Here is a 19,341-nt window from a genome sequence, read left to right as displayed (position 1 = left end):
ACCCTATGGTTTTACACTAGTTGAATGAACTGAAAAACATATTTTAAATTTTTCCAACACAGATTTGATAAATGTAGGTAAAATAAATTTTAAATACACTTGATGTAGTTCAGAAGCCTAAAAAAGTTGTAAAATATCCCCTTACGATACTCTTAAATTGGAATTTGATGTAATTGTTTTTGACAGATTTGCCTTCCCTTCACCATTTTTCCTTTCATAATTGAGTTTAAAATAGGAAGGGGTATGAGTTCATCTCATTTCTGCTTTTCTAGTGATTCCCTGCAAGGATTTAGCTTATCCTCCACGTGAGCAGAGTCTGATCAGAAGAGCTACAAATCCTCTGCTTCAGGAGTTTGACTGTAGTGCACAGGCCTGCAGGCCACAGTACAGAGTTGGGGCTCCAGCACCTCAAGAGGGATTTGAGACAACATCTTTGTTGCCTTCTCATTGTACAGCCCTGAAAGTCGTCCAGCCTCATTGTCTGTCCAGACTCCTCTCAAACCTCGGCTGCAGTCAAAAGAAAAGTTTTCCAGTAATGAGGTAAGACATGAAAGCCACCCAAACACAGCGACATGTTGAAAGGGCTCGTTTGATCTTGCCATGCACAATGGTAAAATTTGAAAAGAGCAAGGTGTGCTTTAAAACTGCAATGCACCGCATTAACCCCTTGTCTTTTGACAGGTCCACACCTAGAAAGATGTAATATTCCACTCAATAGAAAATGTAGATCCTGAGTAATGGCCTCCTTGTGGATTGGAGGACCTTTGTTCTAATTCTGCTTGCTGCTTTTAAACACAGTCTGCTCAAGAAAGACTGAGTTGCCTTTTGTTCAAAACTCTTTTACGTAAAAAAAACCCCACACTTGTTCTTTGTAGTGGTACCTCAGATAATTCAGTTATATTTTAACTGGTGTTTTCATAAAAGTTGTGGCTCCTGAAACCGCAGCGTAAAAATGTAGTGCATTTAACGCAGTGAGAAAAAAGACACTCAACAGCATTTTGGTGGAGCAGAGAGATTACCATGCAGTCGGCCATGGCAGTCACGGGTCAGTGCAGGCCGACTCTGTTTCCAGACTCTGTTAACTAAGTGGGCCAGCACTATCTCTGTTCAGCCACCAAACAGTTTGTTGACTTCTCAAGGAATGCTAATAAAACTCATCGTCTATTTTGAGAGATAGATCTATTGGAGCATTTCAGCATTCCATTAAGGAACTGATTTTGATCTGGTATGAATAAACCTGTTAAGCTATAGCAATGTTCATAAACTCAAGAGTCTCACTCAGTGGTTGAGCAGGCTTCTCTTTTCTTTGGCTTTTTGCTTTCTCATTGAACCAATGACTCCACCCTCCTCTAGGCATCGTGTCCTTCTTTGAGATAAGTTGTCAAAGTGGACCGACAAATCGAAAAGTTGTAGACTTGGGTAATGCAAATGATACCTCATATTAAACAGGCGTTAAGAAAAAGATTAATCTGTTACTGTCCAAGACCAAATATTTAGGCTGAAACACAATAAGTTGGGAGTAAAAACAGCTTTTCAGATTGAAAGTGTCAAACATATATGACAAGTATACTGTATATTCATGGTTTGCCACATTATTCAATATTTACAGCAGTGATTAATCATGGATTAGTTTAAAACTTTCTGAATTATCCTTTTAAGGTTCATATTAGACAAAGTTTGAAATATTTTCATGTGCTTGACATTAAGCTAAAAACTTTCTTGAGCAGTACAAAAATATCCATATGTTGGAGATCAGCACACGACCTGCATATAACAGGATTGTTTCTATATAAAAAAACAAAAAACTTGCAGGGATATTCTTAAGTGAGAGAGAAAACAAGTTAAAGTAAGTGAAATATCAACTTTCACTTTTACTGGTATACACTATACCAGTAAAAATCAAAGTAAATTATCTTCCAATTATATGTTCTGGCCTAAGGTCACACTATAAATCACAAGGAATTTTTTTACCCTCCAAACCTTTAAAAGTTTGCAAGCAAATTGGTTCTTTCACGGCTGTTGTCATGGACTGTTTCAGTGTGTTCGTTTTCTACATGGAGTCATAAGACAAAGGCAACCCACTCAGGTAATGGATCGACTCTGAACAAAATCTGTTTAGGTCGAAGACCTCTGCTCTGCCTTCGTCATGCCTGAACTGAAGCCAGTGACAGACATCCAGCCTGACGCCTCACTCAAAGCAAAAACAATGTCGATCAAGCTGCCAGAGGCTTTTCGCGGCTGTTCCAATAACCTTCCATTCACTGCAACGCCTGTCCGTCTCTTTTATGAATACAGCTTGTGTCCCTTGTGTTCAATTACCTGAGTCAATATGGATGTATTGAACCTCGACATAGGAGCCGAATCATAAAGTGTATATACAAGAGCAGGGATGTTATGGTCGTCTCAGTGGGGGGCAGTGAAAATTACACCGGCTCAGGAAGTAAACAATGTGGTAATATATGAGAGCAATGATGGAAAAAAAAAAGTGGAGAGCTTGTGAATTTTCTTCCACTGGATTGACTAAATATGTTGATCTACTTCACATTATTGCATCCTTTAAATTTCATTTGTTTGTTAAAATAAAAGTCGGCATGCCCGCATTAATGCCTGCGTGAAAGGGTTCAAATGAGACCTTGTGTGCTTTGCGTGTATGAGACAGCTGCCTCTTTTGCCACATGCACACACACACACACACACACACACACACACACACACAAAACACACAAAGACTCACTCAGGTAGCAGCTGGGCAGGCTCACCTGTCATATTAATAAAACTAGACAATCCCTTCCATCAGCAGCAGAGCTGCAGCAGCACAGGCCAAAGCAGGGAGAGAGAGACTGAACAAAGTAGCAGAGACACACAAAATGGAAGCGTTCTCTGAAATACAAAATACATATTCAAAATGAGAGTCCTAATAATGATTTATCATGTCTAAAAGTGAATAATAATGTTTTCATAGCAAATTTCAAATAGTCAAATTTATAAAATCTTATATTGTACAAAAAACTCTTGCAAAGTGACCAGGAATCAATACACACTTAAAACCCATGGTTCTGTACTGAGCTGGCCCAATACACGTGTGTTGTCCTTAAGACATTTCTTTAAATAAGTAAGTTCATAAAGTTAAATAAATAATTCTAAAAGTATTTCTGTGTAATTAAAAATGATTGCAAGTTGTTTAGACAAACAATTCATGCTTTATATGAGTTTGTATAAAAAAAAATAAAATAAATACATTATCGGTAAATTCTACTTCCGGTTCCGGTCCCGTACTTCCGGTTCCGGTTACGTACTTCCGGAATTCCGGTTTTGCTTCGAAAACAAAGGTTCACATGCAAGAGGCAGCATGGAAATGTTACCAGATGCCATCCACTCTGAATTGTCATGCAGGAACGCTGTAAGTTGCACCATATGGCAGCTTATACTGTTTAGTTGAATATTATTGTTGATTTTCCTGTAATGTTATTTTAGCGAACTTGAACCACTTAATTTGGGTATATATGTCTCTACATGTTGAGATAGAGCATATTTTTTTGTCATTTCAGTTTTCACCACATGTTCATGAAGACAATTAAACAAGCTGCAACTAAACTCCAGGGTCTTCATTTGTGGTTTAACTCGGTGTCACCAACAGCTACGTTGAAAACACTACAACATGTGTAAACTAAGTAAGGTCATAGGTCCCCAAAATCAACAGGGGGTCCTTAAGACCACAAAAATCTAACATGAAAGGTATTTTTTTTAATTAATTGAGTGATTACTAATACATTAAATGGTTTTTCCATGAGTGTGATCCATCCATCCATCCTCTTTCAGGGGTCACTGGTGCCTATTTCCAGTGGGTAGAAGGCAGTACACACCCTGAACAGGTCAGTAGTTCATCACAGGCAACACAGACACACACAAAAGACAAACAACACGACACACTCATACCTGACAAGACAAATTAATCTAAGAGTCGTGTGTTTGGACTGTGGGAGGAAGATGGAGAACCTGGAGAGTATTTACACACACACACATGGGCAGAACATGGAATAACTCCATGAAGAAGATTTGAAGCTTCAAACCCAGGACTTTCTTCCTGAATAAAAATGTGGAAATTTTTAAGCAGATACATTTTGAAAATGGATGACATAACAACATTGTGGTATTTATTTGATAGGGAGAGATACCAGAAACATAGGTCAAGACAATCTAATGCCTGCATCATGGTACTTTTAGCCATAACTAATCTGTAACACCTGTCCATGTAAGGACCTTTAATAGTTGGCTTAAATAAAAAGTTAAAATTAACAGTAAATATAAAAAAAATAAAAATAAAAAAATACACAAAACAATATATTTAAACTAGTGAATCAAAAACAATTAAATATTTAAAATGAGTACAGTTCTGGTTCATCTTTAGCCAATTCTTGAGCCATGACGTAAAAATTTTAATGTCAGTCCTTTTCTGAAAAGCAGATGGAAATGAGTTCCCAAGTTTAGAGCTCTTAACAGAGAAGGCTGTCTGTTCAAAGGCTGTCCTGCAAAATGGTACTTTACAGTCATGATTTGTGGCGATTCTCGTGACTTTATTGCAAGTCTGTCTCTCAACAAGCACATGTAATGACTCTAGTGCTACATGATTGATTCATTTATGAAAAAGTTTAAGAAAATAAACTAATAAAGCTGTCAAAGCTCATTAGATATTCCTTAATAGTGATAGTGTTGATTGCAGATTGGCTTTTTATCTATAATTTTTACAACCCTGTTGTATAAATAGCCAATGCGTTTGGTTACAGTTGGAGAGGCCTGTGGCCATGCTGTCATACAAGATGATATGTGACAGAAAATCATAGAATGTGTGTGTGTATAGCAGGACTGCCTGAATTGGTAAGTCATTTCCAATTAATTTGAAACAACTATTACTCTGTATTGTTTTTGAAATTGTCTTTGCATGTTTATTGCCTCATAAAGCTGCCCATATGACCCAAATTAAAAAATAGCAACGGGTTAATATTGTTGTAATAAACTGTGTAAACTTCAGTGGCTTTAAATGTAACCACACAATTAACATGTTTTTGATTTTCAATACTAAAACATGTCTAAAAACAACGATCTTGAGCACAAACAGTTGTTTTCCGAGAAAGATAAAATCTGTTGCTATATTTAAGGCATATTTAACCTGTGAAATTACTATTCGTGTTATTTAAGTGTGTAAGTTAGTGTGTTGGCTATCTTCTTGTGAATAGAGTCCCATTAAATAACTTAAATGTTACTGGAAAGTTATTGTATCTCAGTGACGCAATTCACAAACATAGTATATAGATGACATGCAGATGGATCTTCTTAAGCCTTCATTTGTTGTTTGTTGTTGTTTTCAACTTACACCCAATGAAAGCATAGCGTTCAATAATAGGATGTTACATTAAACCAATAAAATGAAACATTTATACAGCAAAAATGTGAGCTTAATAAAATATATTTTTAATGCATGCTTAAAGGTTGTTATTGTCAAAGGTATATCTAATCTCACAAACAAAAGTCAATGAAACTCATATTCTAATTTGTTGAATAATATTGTGTATATAAACCATGTGGACTTTTTTAAGGTGATTGGTTAGTGAGAGGACCAAGCAAATTTTAGTTGGCTAATTTTTACTTTTTTTCATATGTCTAAGCTTTAATTTATTCTAGCAAAAATGTATTCTGTTTCAGGAAACAATAAGCAATCGAACAAAAGAGTGGGCCATGGACGAGCAGTGGCAAAACTCATAAGATAAAACAAGTTTACCACTGTCTGAATGGGTGTTTGTTGTTTTTGTTTAATTCCATATCTTCCTTTATGAGTGTGTGCGCACAATAGGCTGCATGTTGCTGCATGCTTGTGTATGTTCTCCAGACAGACAGAAGACGAGGCCTGGGAAAGAATAAGAGGGGCAGAGGGAAGGGCAATAAAGGGAGGTGAAAAATAACAAACCTGGTGAAGGAGGTCTTCCTGAAAGCACCACATTTATCTAACAGAGGGTGTATCGAACTCATAGCAGCCCTCTTCCACGGCCCTTCCTCTTCCATTAACCCCTGGGTTGCCTGCTTGCCCAGGTAGCGATGCACTGACAGCTGCTCCATGGGTGGGATCCTGTATGTTTGCTTTTACCTGCAGAGAACTCATCCCAAAGCCAGTGAAAGCTCTAATGTGTCATAGCTGACAGCACAATGAAAACACTCTTACAGACTCGGAGGATCATCTGACAACTCAATGAGGTTGAAGCTCATTCATCTAGATCTTTATTACATCAGATATATATATAAAAATCTAATGATTGATTAGATCCTCTTACATCCAGACACACACTCATTGAAGTCTTTCATCAACAAGTAGTTCCGAAAGGCTTTGCTGGACTTTTGATCTAGTCAAAATAAACTCATCATCACTTCAGTAAGAGAGATGATTTTTCTAAAGACTCAGTGTTTTCACAACGTGTAGGCATTGGTGTGTTGTTTCTAACTTTGTACGGAGTTTCACACTGTCCACGCATTAGTTTTTACCAGCCAGGAGGATTTCCTTATAGCTGCTTTGAAGATTGAGGATTTACAGTGCTTTTCTTTAAGCTACTCATACTTGACAATTGATAAATGAGATAAAAAAAAAATCTGAATTGTCCTGCAGAAAACTACATTGTTGTTTCAGTTTGTTGATCAGTTTGATTAATGGGTCGAAGCAGGAATGAGAAAAATCCTAAACGGAAATAGATTGTAATGCAAAGTTTTTGGATGGCAATATTACAAGAGATTTGAGCATTTGTGAAAGCGGGTTATGAAAGAGGGGGAAGACTTGCAGCAAATGTTTTGTGTTAACTCTTATACTTCAATTGGTTTGAGTTTCTGAAACACTGAAGTGTGACAAACAAGCAAAAAGACAGGATATCAGAAAGGGAGCAAAATCTTGTTCAGATATATTCAATCACATATTAATGTGGCTTGCTAGCACTACAGGGGACGTATTTGCACCCTGATGATGATGGCGGCTTTAGCTCAGCATAATTAGACTGATTACCTACATGGTTGAATTCACAAAACGTGTCCAAGGGAAGAAGTAGGAAATGCTTCATAAAGAATCTTTTGAGATAGATTGACAAGGCCCGGTGAGTGAGTACCAATTTATGGACGGTGGGACAATAAGGAAAGTTCCCAGTGTTCATCCGCGACCAGTGAATCCAAAATGAACTCTTTTTATTAGGCTGACTTTGCCTCCGTGATGGTACTCGCACAAAGCAGTCCACAAAGAGCGGCAGTAAAGGGGGAGTTGGGACAAGATAGTGGCACAAAGACAGAATCAACTTTCACGTGGCTGAATGCAGGCAGGAGCCCGACCCAGCTGTTTTTAATGGTGACGCTTTGACAGGAGGGCCGGCTATTTTTAGCCGTGTGCACTTCTTTCAGACGGGTGCACAAAAACGCCCCTTTCACCGAGCTTTGTCAGTAACCTGCGGTGACCTGCATTCAAAGCCGCGTCAGAGGGCACGGGACAAAAGACCGGGGTAACGGGGACGTCTGCAGCTGAAAACGTCCTGTCCGGGATTCTGCTGCGAGGGCCCAGCGGCTCCACTGACCTTCGAAATGGAGAAACTTTCAAATGTGAACTATCGTAGCAAAACAGAACAACCAACATTTGTTAAGAGACGTTGAAAGCCATGTTAAATTTGCTACACCTTAAGCTAAATAAATGCACGTAATGTCTCTGCAAACACACTTCTACACACACGCGCGCACACGCAGAAAGAATGTACAAACAAGTTGGAAAACAAAGAGCTCTTGTAGCAAGGGCTGGGATCTTGATGAAAAATTCAAACAATATTAAATGGGGAGTGTCAACAGCAGACACACTCCTGCTGAGGGCCCTTCAAACAGAGTTACTCGGCACACACATTACGCCGCCACAATTCAGCCTCTTAGTGTAATGATGATGGCAGCTTTAAACAGGGGCACCGCTTTTAAACCACCTCCACTGCAAGCTCTCTCCCGCGGGGAGGGGGTTAAAGCTGGAGGATTCCTAAATCTTCCAGCTGCTGAGTTCAGACACGCCATCTCCTCCAGATTTGAATGTCACGGGCCACCTGGATTCTCTTCACCTCCTCCTTCCGGCTCAGGTGACCACTTCTTCGGGAGGTCGCACTTCTGAAACACTCAGATTAAGATATCTCGGTGTTGAAGGATTCCGACTGCGCTCCCGCTCAAATGTGGAGCAGTAATGCTTCCTGACAGAAGAGATTTAGGGCCAGACTTCAGATTCCCACGTCCGTCACTGATTCTTTATCTTACGAACAGGAGAGCTGCTCACGTAAATATGTGGGTCCCGCTGTTGCACACGAGCCCACTGTTGAGTTAAAACTGTTATCTGTCATAACATATTGTTTTCTTACATTCCTAAAGCAAAACACCTGCAATAATAAGTTTGCACCTTGTACGGTATTTTGTTCTTCAATACATCAACTTTAAGTCTTTAACTTATGTTTTAAAGGCTTGCTCACTTTTTTTTCTCTTGAATCAACTGAGTGTTGTCCACTTTACCTCTTAGCACCAATTGAACACTGATTAAATGTCGAGCTCTTCCGGTGGATTGTTGTTGACAATGTCTGTATCTATGCGTCCATCTTCTCATGGATTCTTCCAGAAGGATAATATGTCTTGTCAGAAATGGCCTCTGCACTCACTGGATCTTGTGGGCAAGTTTAGACTCACATCTTGGATATACAGTCATCAAATCTGTGACTGGGTGTTGCTATCACGATATGGATGTAAATCCAGCGGTTTCCTCTCTTTATAAATTTGACGTGGTAACTTAGCACTAAGTTTTAAAATCAATGAAATGATGAATGAAGTTACAAAAAGGTTTTCCTTTTGGTTCATGACCATGACGTTTGTTTCAAATGTCTCCGCGGGCTGATGTTTTAGCTGTACACTCACACCTCCCACTCATGTTTTTCCGTCTGAGTGAGACCAACACACGCAGACAAGGCGAAAAGCTGAAGAACATGTAATAAAGGATAGTTCAACGCTTTTAGGGCACAAACTGTTTTAGTGGGTGCTTTTTATTGAATTTTTTTGTTGTTGTTCTATACAAAATTGCACAAAACAAAAGTTATTTGACCAAAGTACTTCATCTTTAACTTTGTCTTTCGAAGGACGCTTCTCTTAGTGGAAAGTAGACTAAAAATGCCAAAACTTTGATCTTCAGATATAACAGAAAATGTGCTGCATTCATTAACGTTCAGATTGTTTTTACACAAATAACGCTGTGTGGTCTCATGGTTCTACTAGTGTTATTTGTCTGAAAACGACTGCAGTGCCCCTTTTCGGCAGCTCACAGAACAACCTCCATGCTTCATAAAGCAGCTAATCCTAAATAAGAGCCTTTGCCATTAAGAGAGTTGCTGGCAGCACAGTGTATCCGGCTCCAGAACGGGGTCAGCAACTCCACCACCACCTGTAGGCAGACGACTGCGCTGACAAGGAGGGGCTCGGCAAGCTGTGGTCAGACTCAGGAAACAGAGACAGCAGGTGCACTGTTATCACCACCATGGAAAGGTAATGAAGCCACATCACAATCAGCAGGAAATGAGGCAGCGCTGGAGGGGGGGGGGGTGACTCTGATAGCTCACTCTACAACACTGAACAATATTTTAATCATGTATATGGGCCTGTGTATGATCTGACTATTGATAATGGATTTTTACTCTTTGACACGATCAAAATGAATCTGTTACCTTCTGCGCCCAGTGTTTATGAGTGCTCGCTCGACATTTACTGGAGCCCGCTTTGAAGAGGGGCCAATTGCTCTCAGAGCAGTTAAAGAGCCACCTGCCTCGCCTCACCTGCCCTTCTGCGAAGGCTTAGTGAATAATAAAAAAAAAAAAAAAAAAAACAGCCGCAGCCAGACCATGCCTGGTAGCAACTATGTACAGTGCACCTTCAAAATCCCCCCCCAATTTTCGCTCTTGCAACAGACAGAAAAGAAGACATAAAGAAAGAGAGGCTGTTTTCTTTTCAGTGTCTCCCCTCAGCTAAGTCTGGGGTAAGTCCGCTAATCCTGCTTGTTGTGATGACTCACCACGGGTGTGGCCAATGTGTTCCCAAAGATATCTTTTTCGCAGCCTGGATATAAATATGAATGTTTGTTGGCTGTGTGAAGTATGTTTTCTGGCGTTCCATCGTTTCTAATGCCGCAAGTGACAAACTGTTCTTTAATTTCGCTCACATGGGATTTACTAAGTGTAAAGTTTACTAAAATTTCTGGGTCTGCTTTCTGGGTCTGTGTATGTGTTTCCTGTATGTGTTTGTGTAGGTGTGAAGGGGAGAGCATTGGACCAGTTCCCCACCTAATTGTTATTGCGCATGTGTTTGGTCTGGAGGCAGTCAATAGGAATCAGCAGAGAGCCTCACGGTCCTGGTGGCGGTGGCGCACGGGGTGGAGTGGGCTATATAGAGCGCTGTGTCTCCCACTTCTCAGTGTCTTAGTTGTAATGCATCCCTCCACTAACAGGGATCAAAGTATTAGGGATTCAGGTTATTTGTATTGATTTTATGTGCTGTCATGGTGGGCTCGAGGACGCCCTCATATTTGTGGAAATTGCAAATTCCACCTCAGAAATGTCACCAGCGTTTAATCTCTTCTTGAGTGGTCAATATGGGACCCTCGCTCCGGACCGACCGCGTTTATTAAACAGAGATCAGGCGTTCCTGCGGTTACCATGGCACCATGCCGGATGGAATGAGGTTGGTCCAGAGGAGATGGCAACATGGGAGTGAAAAAGTTCAACTTTAGTGTTAATGACTTCTAATAAGATATGTGACAGTGGTTATGAGCTTGAACATGGGTAGTGAGAGTTGACTCTGGATTAGTTATATCATCAGATCACAATGCATACTTTAAGGTTTTAGATATTGAGACATTTTAAAACATACCTGTATAACAAACAAGCAGACCTTAGATGCAAACTTAAACCAGCATAACATTGTATGCAGGTCAAACTATATGATATATTTAGTTTAAGCAAGAGGCATACGGTCTTACTAGGTTGTTGTAGTCAAGAGAGTATGAATGTATTTCTTAGGTTGGTAGGTTAATAGTTTTAGTTATTTTAATGTAGGACTGAGAAATGGTATAAAATGATTCTTTATCAACCATAAATTTAAATCTTTTAAGTTGATTGTGCCAGACTTTAAATATGAATGTAGTTTTATTCAATGAACGGATCACACGCTTGCAATGATGTGTTGTCATTTTTTACACATTTGTGAAACGTAGAGTTTCTCTGATGGATGGCAAACAAATGTTTTAACAAATTATTGGACGTTAACTCATCCCTGTCAGGAATATGGTAGCACACATACTCTTCCTCAGTCCATATTTGACTGGTCAAAGAACTTACATCTGACGAGTCCACCATGGAAACAGATTCATCATCTGCAAGTCTACATGCGCAAGCTCGAATTTTTACATGAACAAAGTTTGAAAGGCAATAGATTTTTTGCCATATTGCAGAAGTTCCTTGAGAAATGGATGGAGAGGGAGTGACATCACATCCTGTGTTGTGCTATTAAGTTGTGCTAAATGTTCTGTATGGTAGTATCAGACATTTTCCCTTGGTGGAGCAATCTAAATCTTGTGTAATTCTCACCAAAATCTGCTCTCAATATGAACAGCTCAGCTTAACTTAGCATGTAAGTCGTCTCTCTGACTGGTTCCATTGTGATCTAAAGCTCTTGGGCCTCTAGAGATCTGATGCCATATATCAAAAGGAACAACACTTCTTTTTGTCAGTGACGCTACCTCAGGATCTAAAGTAATGCCCTGGTTTGTTCTGCTGAGGCTATTATTGTTCCTTTAAAAGTAGATTAGAATTTTGTATTTTTGTTTACTTGTTTTGTTTCTTTTGTAGTAATTATCCAGTAAGGAACATAGATTAGACTGACTGAAAACAAATTAGTGACTTTAGTGATTGCTAGCTCTTGTCAGTTTGTACATGTTTACCTAAAATACTGATTTTGTTCTTCCATTAATGAATGTGCAATAGAGACAGCTCTCTGAAAAGAAAGTGTTCGTCTTTTGGTCAGATTTTGAGAAGTTATGAGACTCATTGATTTGTTGACATATATAATTTCGAAGGTCTTTACTTCCTCACACCCTCGTGGTTCTCAACTTTCTGGAATTCCCGTTGTTGGGTTTTAGTGTATACTCTAACTTTAAAAGTTGGAAGGTAATCATTTAATGTTCAATTGTAAATCTTAGATTCCCTTAGTGGGTATTGTGAGCATGCGTGATTGTTTCTCTCCTTCATTCCTAGCTTGACAACATGCAAAAATTAAAACTTCCTTTTTCCCATTGACTGTAGGGATGGATTCGGCCCCTTTGCCACCCAAAACCAGGCCAATGATGGATAAATGACTGTTTTCTGGAAAAACAACATCCTTCTGGAAGCAATTTGTCACTCGTCCGTTTAACGGTGCTGCTTGTCCACTAACTGATTTCATTGTCAATTTTCTAAAAGGACTCTTCAAGGTCCATAAAAGCAAACTACTTTGTTGCATCTGCCAACATTTGCATGCCTTTATCATCTTTGCTTTATCCGTGTCATTGCAAATGTTTCTCTTTCTCCTGTGTTTACAGGAATGGCCGAGGTACCCCTCCTCTCTCTATTCACCACAATCAAATTTACTCTGGCTTGAGTACACGTTTAGTGGGGACCATTTGTTTGAGGCAAACACTTAGGGCCCTCGTATGTCATTGACCAGTGTCCACAAATATAATCCCATCAAGTTCAGTCTTAGGATACCCACAATATTGTTTTCCTAATGCAATAAATGAAAATTATCCAGAGTTTTAATATAAGCTAACCCATTTTTCAGTTCATTATGAATTCCCTGATTCCCCCTTCCACTATATTTGATTGAGTGGTTCAGAAGAAAGTCATTGTTGCAATTGTGATTGTTTGACTGAGATCCTACTGTTGACATTATCCACACTTTAAGTATTTACAGTACGAGTGAAGGAACGGCACAGCTAACAAACACCAACCTGCCGGCGTAGACAGTGTGCACGAACGCACCCTTCCTTGCCTGTTTATAAACCCCTGCTTCTTCCAAAAGCCTTCAGTTGACATGTACCTACAGAGAAAGCCTTAACAAAACAAGCGGGACCCTTGTAAATATGCAGTGCCCAACAGTGGCACACGCAGTGTTGGCTTACATACTGCTAGTGGTGTTTTTCTTTTTACCTCCAAATTTGCTCGGAAAACTAATCATGGTCTGATAAAGCCCATGGTAAATATGGGAGAGATTGACACCCACATGTCAAAGTTTACATAGCCAGACGAAGTGTACATATAGGGCAAGGGAACTGTGGGGCCGACAGGGACTGGACTGGCCTGACCTCAGTGCGTCTGCTGCGGTGAAACAGACACTTTGTGAGAAAAGCCACAAAGGAGGAAAGAGTATTGTAATATTTATTTTTATGTCTGCATGTTGTGAAAAAACAGAAATAAAAAAAAAATATATATATAAAAAAGATAACTGCATTTATACTGTTCGGTGCATTGAAAAAGAAAGCATGCTTTACTTGAATTTTTACACATTTTGTCTCCTTTAAAATAAATTAAAATGAAGACTTTCTCACAAGCGTCTTCTCAGCTCTCCTATTGCTCGATAATCCACAACAAAGACAGTGCAGCTAGCAGAAAAGGTTAACCCCTGACTGATGTGTCTGATGTTAATCTATAGATCAATTAGGGAGAGGCACACTGGGTCAAGCTACAGATATTGCAGCGCCTATTAGTTCCTCTATCTGCCATTATTACACAGTCACATGCTCAAACATTGTGCTGGGTTGGTATGCTAGGCACAGATGCCTAGGGTAAACAGACAGGCCTACAAGGCTTTTACAAAATATTGATCTGACAACAGATGGGAACCTTGATATAAGCCGTTCACTTTCTCAGTGTCTGTATTTTGATGGGTTGGGAAATTTGTGGTAAATGTATTTTAGTCAGTTTCCAGGAATCTATATGACAACATTGTTTTGGCAACATTTAGAATTTTTAATATTCTTAAATAAATATTATTTTGTTTTATTATATTTTCCACATAAATCATATAACTTGTATGATTTTTTTTGTAAAAAAACAAAAAAAACAAACAAAAAAACAATCACGTTGGTTCTTTTAAACACCAACGTGTAACATACAAAAATTTCCCACATTTTTGTATGTTAAGATTCTACTCTATCCTATTGTTCAGTGAAATCCTTGATGTTCTGACTTCATTTCCCAGCCATCATGCTCCCAAATAATATAAACCATGAGTAGCGATTTAGATCTGAAATCATCATTTTTTAGACTTTATTTTAATCCCAGGTATTTCTCTCCACCTGCAGGGATCCAAATCCATAACCATTTAGTCCCTCACAAAAATACCAAACAAAGCACGAAACACATGCATCAGCTTCTTTTGTTGCACTAAGCTGCATGTAAAGGGAGGGAAGGGCTGCCAGTGAAAAAAGATGGATTGAAATTTTCCATTACCTCATTCAAAGCTTCCCTTTCAATTTCAGCGAATTAGCTCAATTGTAACATAACTGGGGGAAGATGAAATGAAACCTTTTCTACCAGCAGACAGGAGGAATAAAGTTCTTAAGTCTGCTTTCTTCGAATCATAAAGAGTAGATATTTTTGGGTAAGAATGACTCATGCTGGGAAAAATGTCAACAGGGTTGACCCATTTATTGGAAAAGGATGGTTATTCCTCCTCTAAAGCTGGCAATAAGATGGAAACATCAAATCACAATGAAAGGATCCTAGAGGTGTGTGCGGCTGTGAATAGGCAATTTCAATTTATGAAATTTTAATTTCAAGAGAGGATTGCACAGGCTTGCATATTTCGTCTGAGGATCAATGTGTTTCACAAAGAAGCCAATATGTCCAAATAACACTGATGGGTAATCCAACATTCCTCAATCCTAATATCTGAGGATCATCACAGCAGGGGTACAGAGGCATATTCATGACTAATTATGTTTCTATATCTCTCTGCTCCACCTCTCTGTGTTCACAGCTCCATGGGGATCAATCACTTTGAGCTGCCAGGCCAAACACAATTGACAAGGAAGACACGGCGCAAAGCTGGTCCAGCATCTTCATGGCATGCCACCATTCAATTAGTCTTAGTCAGCAGGGGGCGTGATTATTCCAAAATTAGTGATTATTTCCCTGGGTAAACAGGTCAGAATGGGGTGTGTCATCCCTTGTGATCCTTGCTGCTCACTAGGTCTTCACAAAAGAGGGCTGGAGTCTGGAGAAAGAGAGCAGGGTACAGAACACTGCTTCCCCTGAAAGACCCCCCTACCAAATACACACGCGCACACACACACCCACACACACACACACACACACACTCCTAACCCATTCTCAGTGAACCTGCTGCTCGACACAGCCCTCCCTGATAAAGTGGTATTTCCCGCATACAAAGAAGCCATCGGGCTTAGTCCTCAACTCACCCACACCCCCTTCATTCTTCCCAGCAAGAAAGCACAATGAACGCAGACCCCGTCTTAATCCAAAAGGTAGGTTATCACGGTAATCTGATGATACATGCTGATCAAAGCCCATTCAATGCTAATCAGGGTAACAGTGCGGCATTTTGGTCTAATTAGGGACAGCAATTGAAGTGAAATGCCGGAGCATTGTAAATAGCGGAGGATGGCACTGAAATTCTGGGGGAAAACAAAAGGCTGAATGTAATGCTGCGGCATAATCCTTGCCAGAATTTGCAGAAGAAAGTAAATAGCACGAGTGTTGAATAAATTTAAGATTTCAAGAACTTGGGTCAAGATGGATACTTCAGGATTTTAGAGATCTTTATGCTAATGTTATGAAAAAAAAAAAAAAAGAAAATTGTATTCTTGGCTTTTAATTAAAGACAGGTGTAAAGGTCAGGGTATGAAGTTGTCTTCCTCACATTATGCTCTGTGCTTTTAGAAAATTATTAAAAGCCTTCCCGCTGAGGGATTTTATACAGTATCACTGCCAGTATACATATATATTATTTTTATTTTACTGTGTTTCTTCAAATCACCAAACCGACTTTAATGTCAGGCAAGTAAACTTGATTGTATGTAAAATGCAGGTTTAAATTATTTAATTTATTAAGAAAAATAAACATATGTAAAAGACCTTGCCTTATGTATGTATGTAAATAAATAAATACATAAATAAAAAAAAATATCTCCCCTTGATGAGCTGTGTCTCTGTTGGCAGAATCAAATGTTTGTGATCACTGAATTTTTTTTCCAGGAACAAAATTCTGAGGAAAAGAACTCATGAAATCTTTACTTAATACAAATAAAATTAAATCAAAATCACAAGACTGCACCAGCTCTGTGCCTCTTAAGGCTCAAACTGCACATCCATGGCAAGGACGTTTCTGCTCCAGGCTTTATATTGCAAGCTCCCCCTAAAAGACAAACCACATTAATTGGAGTTCAATTACCATAGAAAAATTATGCACAATCAAAATACAGAGAATATCTAGCAGTACTGAAATCTTTAACATCTTATGATGTAATTAAATTAAGTTACATGTGCATTTATTTATTTATAAATGGTGTGGCAAACACAAACACCCCTAGGCAGTGTACTACAAGTGGAGTGTCCCACAATCAGCTTACCTACATAAGGCTTAGGAGGCCTCTCACTCTGGTTTTACATCATTCCTTGGACAAACACCTGAGACTAGGATGGATTAAATAACAAACAATACTTGACAATCCTTCACATTAACATCAAGTAACTAGCAAGTCATCAGTAATTGCATTCAGAATTGCATTCAGAAAACACAAACAAAGCACACTCTTCTGTAAGCTGGTCAGATGTGAAAAAACATTAAGAATTATGACATGATTTGTTGTTTATATTATGCACAACATAAACACACATAATCTTGCACATAATATGACACACAGCATCTTGACAGGTTTCATGTATTGAGGCTACTCAAAAACAGAGCCCAAAAGAGACAGAGTTGTTGGTTCTCTGTGGTTCATTATCCTGAAAGTGTACTTGAGGTTAAGACGGTAAACAGTTGATCTGCATTCTATACATCCTTCAGGATTTTCTGCTACACAGCACACTTTATGGTTTATGGTTATTTTAGACATGGTAGATTGTCAAGGTTCTGATGGAACATCAAAGCAGCTCCAGATCATCATAAATTCACTATGTTTTACTCTTGGTATCATCTTCTGTTTCCAAAACGCAATTTTACACATTTCAAAATGTTCCAGTCTTGTCTTGGCAGTCCGAAGAATATATCTCCAAATATTTTGTGGATCACTGAGACGGTTTTGATCTGCAGTGGAAGTGAACTGACTTAACTTTTGACTAGTGTCTTTCTTATGTTTGTATCACGAACACTGACCTTTAATGAGGCGACTAACGCCTGTGGTGCTTGGATGTTGTTCTTTGTTTTGTTGTGAGCTCCTTGACAATCAATTGCTTTGCACTTATTGTAATCTTGTTAGGCATGCCAATCCTATGAATGTGGAACATGTTTTTTGTGTTTTTTATGTTTTTTTTCTGATTCCTCTCAGCTTTTCAAAATAAAGGATTAATTACAGTTAATGTCTGATATAACTCAGTTTTTCTAGAAATGGCCAAGTAAGTTTGGGAAGCTCTTTCTCCCAAATTATTTGATGAAATTATTTGAAAATGGCATTTTAAAATTATTCATGTTATATTTGTCTGATGTGGATGTTTGTTGTATGGTCTGAAACATTTAATTGTGATAAAAAGGCAAAACCGCAAATATTTTTAAGGGAGCAAATACTTTTCACAGCGCTTTATTTATTTATTTATTTTCATTTGTTTTTGCACTTTGTACGCTCAATTAGTCATGAGCTATTACCAAGAGCAGGCAAATCAATTACCCACTTGCCTTTCGGAAGTCGTTGTTCTCCTTTGGGAGGCGCATCAGTCACGCTTTGCCTGCAGAGTCATCCCATGCAACTCCTGCAAATCTGGGTGGCCGCGGCTCTTTCAAAGCAGCACAATGCCACTCCTACATTTGGATAAACTGAAGTCTTCTAGAACAAGGCTTATAGCAATGGCTAATCCTATCAAAATGGACTCCTTACAGGAAAACAGTAAAAGCGAGAGGCCACAAATGACAGTGATATGTCACGCTTGGTATGCAGGGAAGACAGAAATCAGCGTGCAATGAAGATTCCTTTTACCGCGACCGACACCCTTTCCACCTGGACCTAAAACAACAAACCTGTTTTCGGCTTCTGCCCTGTTTGAATACTCCTTAGCTACAAAAATAAAGGCCAGATGTGCAGGCAGGAGCCTCATGTGGCTACATGTAGGCTAGTTGTGTGCGACGATGAGAGGCAGCCTTGTCGACAGCCGAACTGACTTTCCCTTTCAGGCAGTTTACAATGAAAGGTTTAAATCTTCACTCCTCACAAAATGTACTCACAGTTGAGTTCACATACATGGTAGCATGAAGCACCCATACCTTTATAAAGAAAAGTGCAACATTTGCATCTTAGAATTTGAGGCAAAGAAAAAAGGGCACGTCTAGACATCAACCAGATTAGTCATTGTAAAAATCTGATGACTTTAAATGAGTCAAAAAGAAAAAAAAAAAAAAGTGTTGCACAGGCAGATTAAAAGGCAGCCCTACGTTTCAGTTTAGTCCCTAATCAGCTTCTAAGTTGCTTAAAGTTTAAACGTTGTCCTGCGTGGGTCAGCTCAAAGCACTGCCCCCACCGCGATTGTTCGCCCCGACTCCCACACAGAGGCTGGGACAAAAAGGGCCCACCTCGGTGTGGCCCTATCAATGTCACTGCTTTGTGTAAGCGGCCTTTCAGGGTACATGAAGTGTCTTTAGCCTCAATGAGATCAATAGCACGGCCAACTGTGTAGCAGCTAGCACGGGCAACTGCGGCCGCGGAGGAGTTGTAGAGCGAGGGGAGATAAAGCTGATCAGACCAAACACATTGTCAGATCTGTATCTTTGATCTACTCTTAAAAGGAAACTTTTTGGAGTCCTGGTTCTTGTTTGTGTTTGCGATGCGGGCAGACGAGGTGCAATATCGACACAGCATATTTCAATTTAGTTTAAAAACGTCCCAGAGGACGTTCCAAAGTTTTTGTTTACCCTGCTGAGCCGGATCTTTCCTTACTGTGACCTCAGTCAGCATATAGGTACACCGGCTTCGACAGGGCAGCTCCATTGATTTCCTATTCCCTCTTGGCACAATAAAGACTGTCAACGAACCACTGAGATGTGTCCTTGACTAAAGTG

Source organism: Poecilia mexicana, unplaced genomic scaffold (genome assembly GCF_051168715.1).
Source record: "Poecilia mexicana isolate PSO_F unplaced genomic scaffold, ASM5116871v1 scaffold_22, whole genome shotgun sequence".
NCBI lineage: Eukaryota > Metazoa > Chordata > Actinopteri > Cyprinodontiformes > Poeciliidae > Poecilia > Poecilia mexicana.
The sequence above is the reverse complement of the archived record's forward strand: the minus strand, read 5'-3'. Positions refer to the sequence as shown.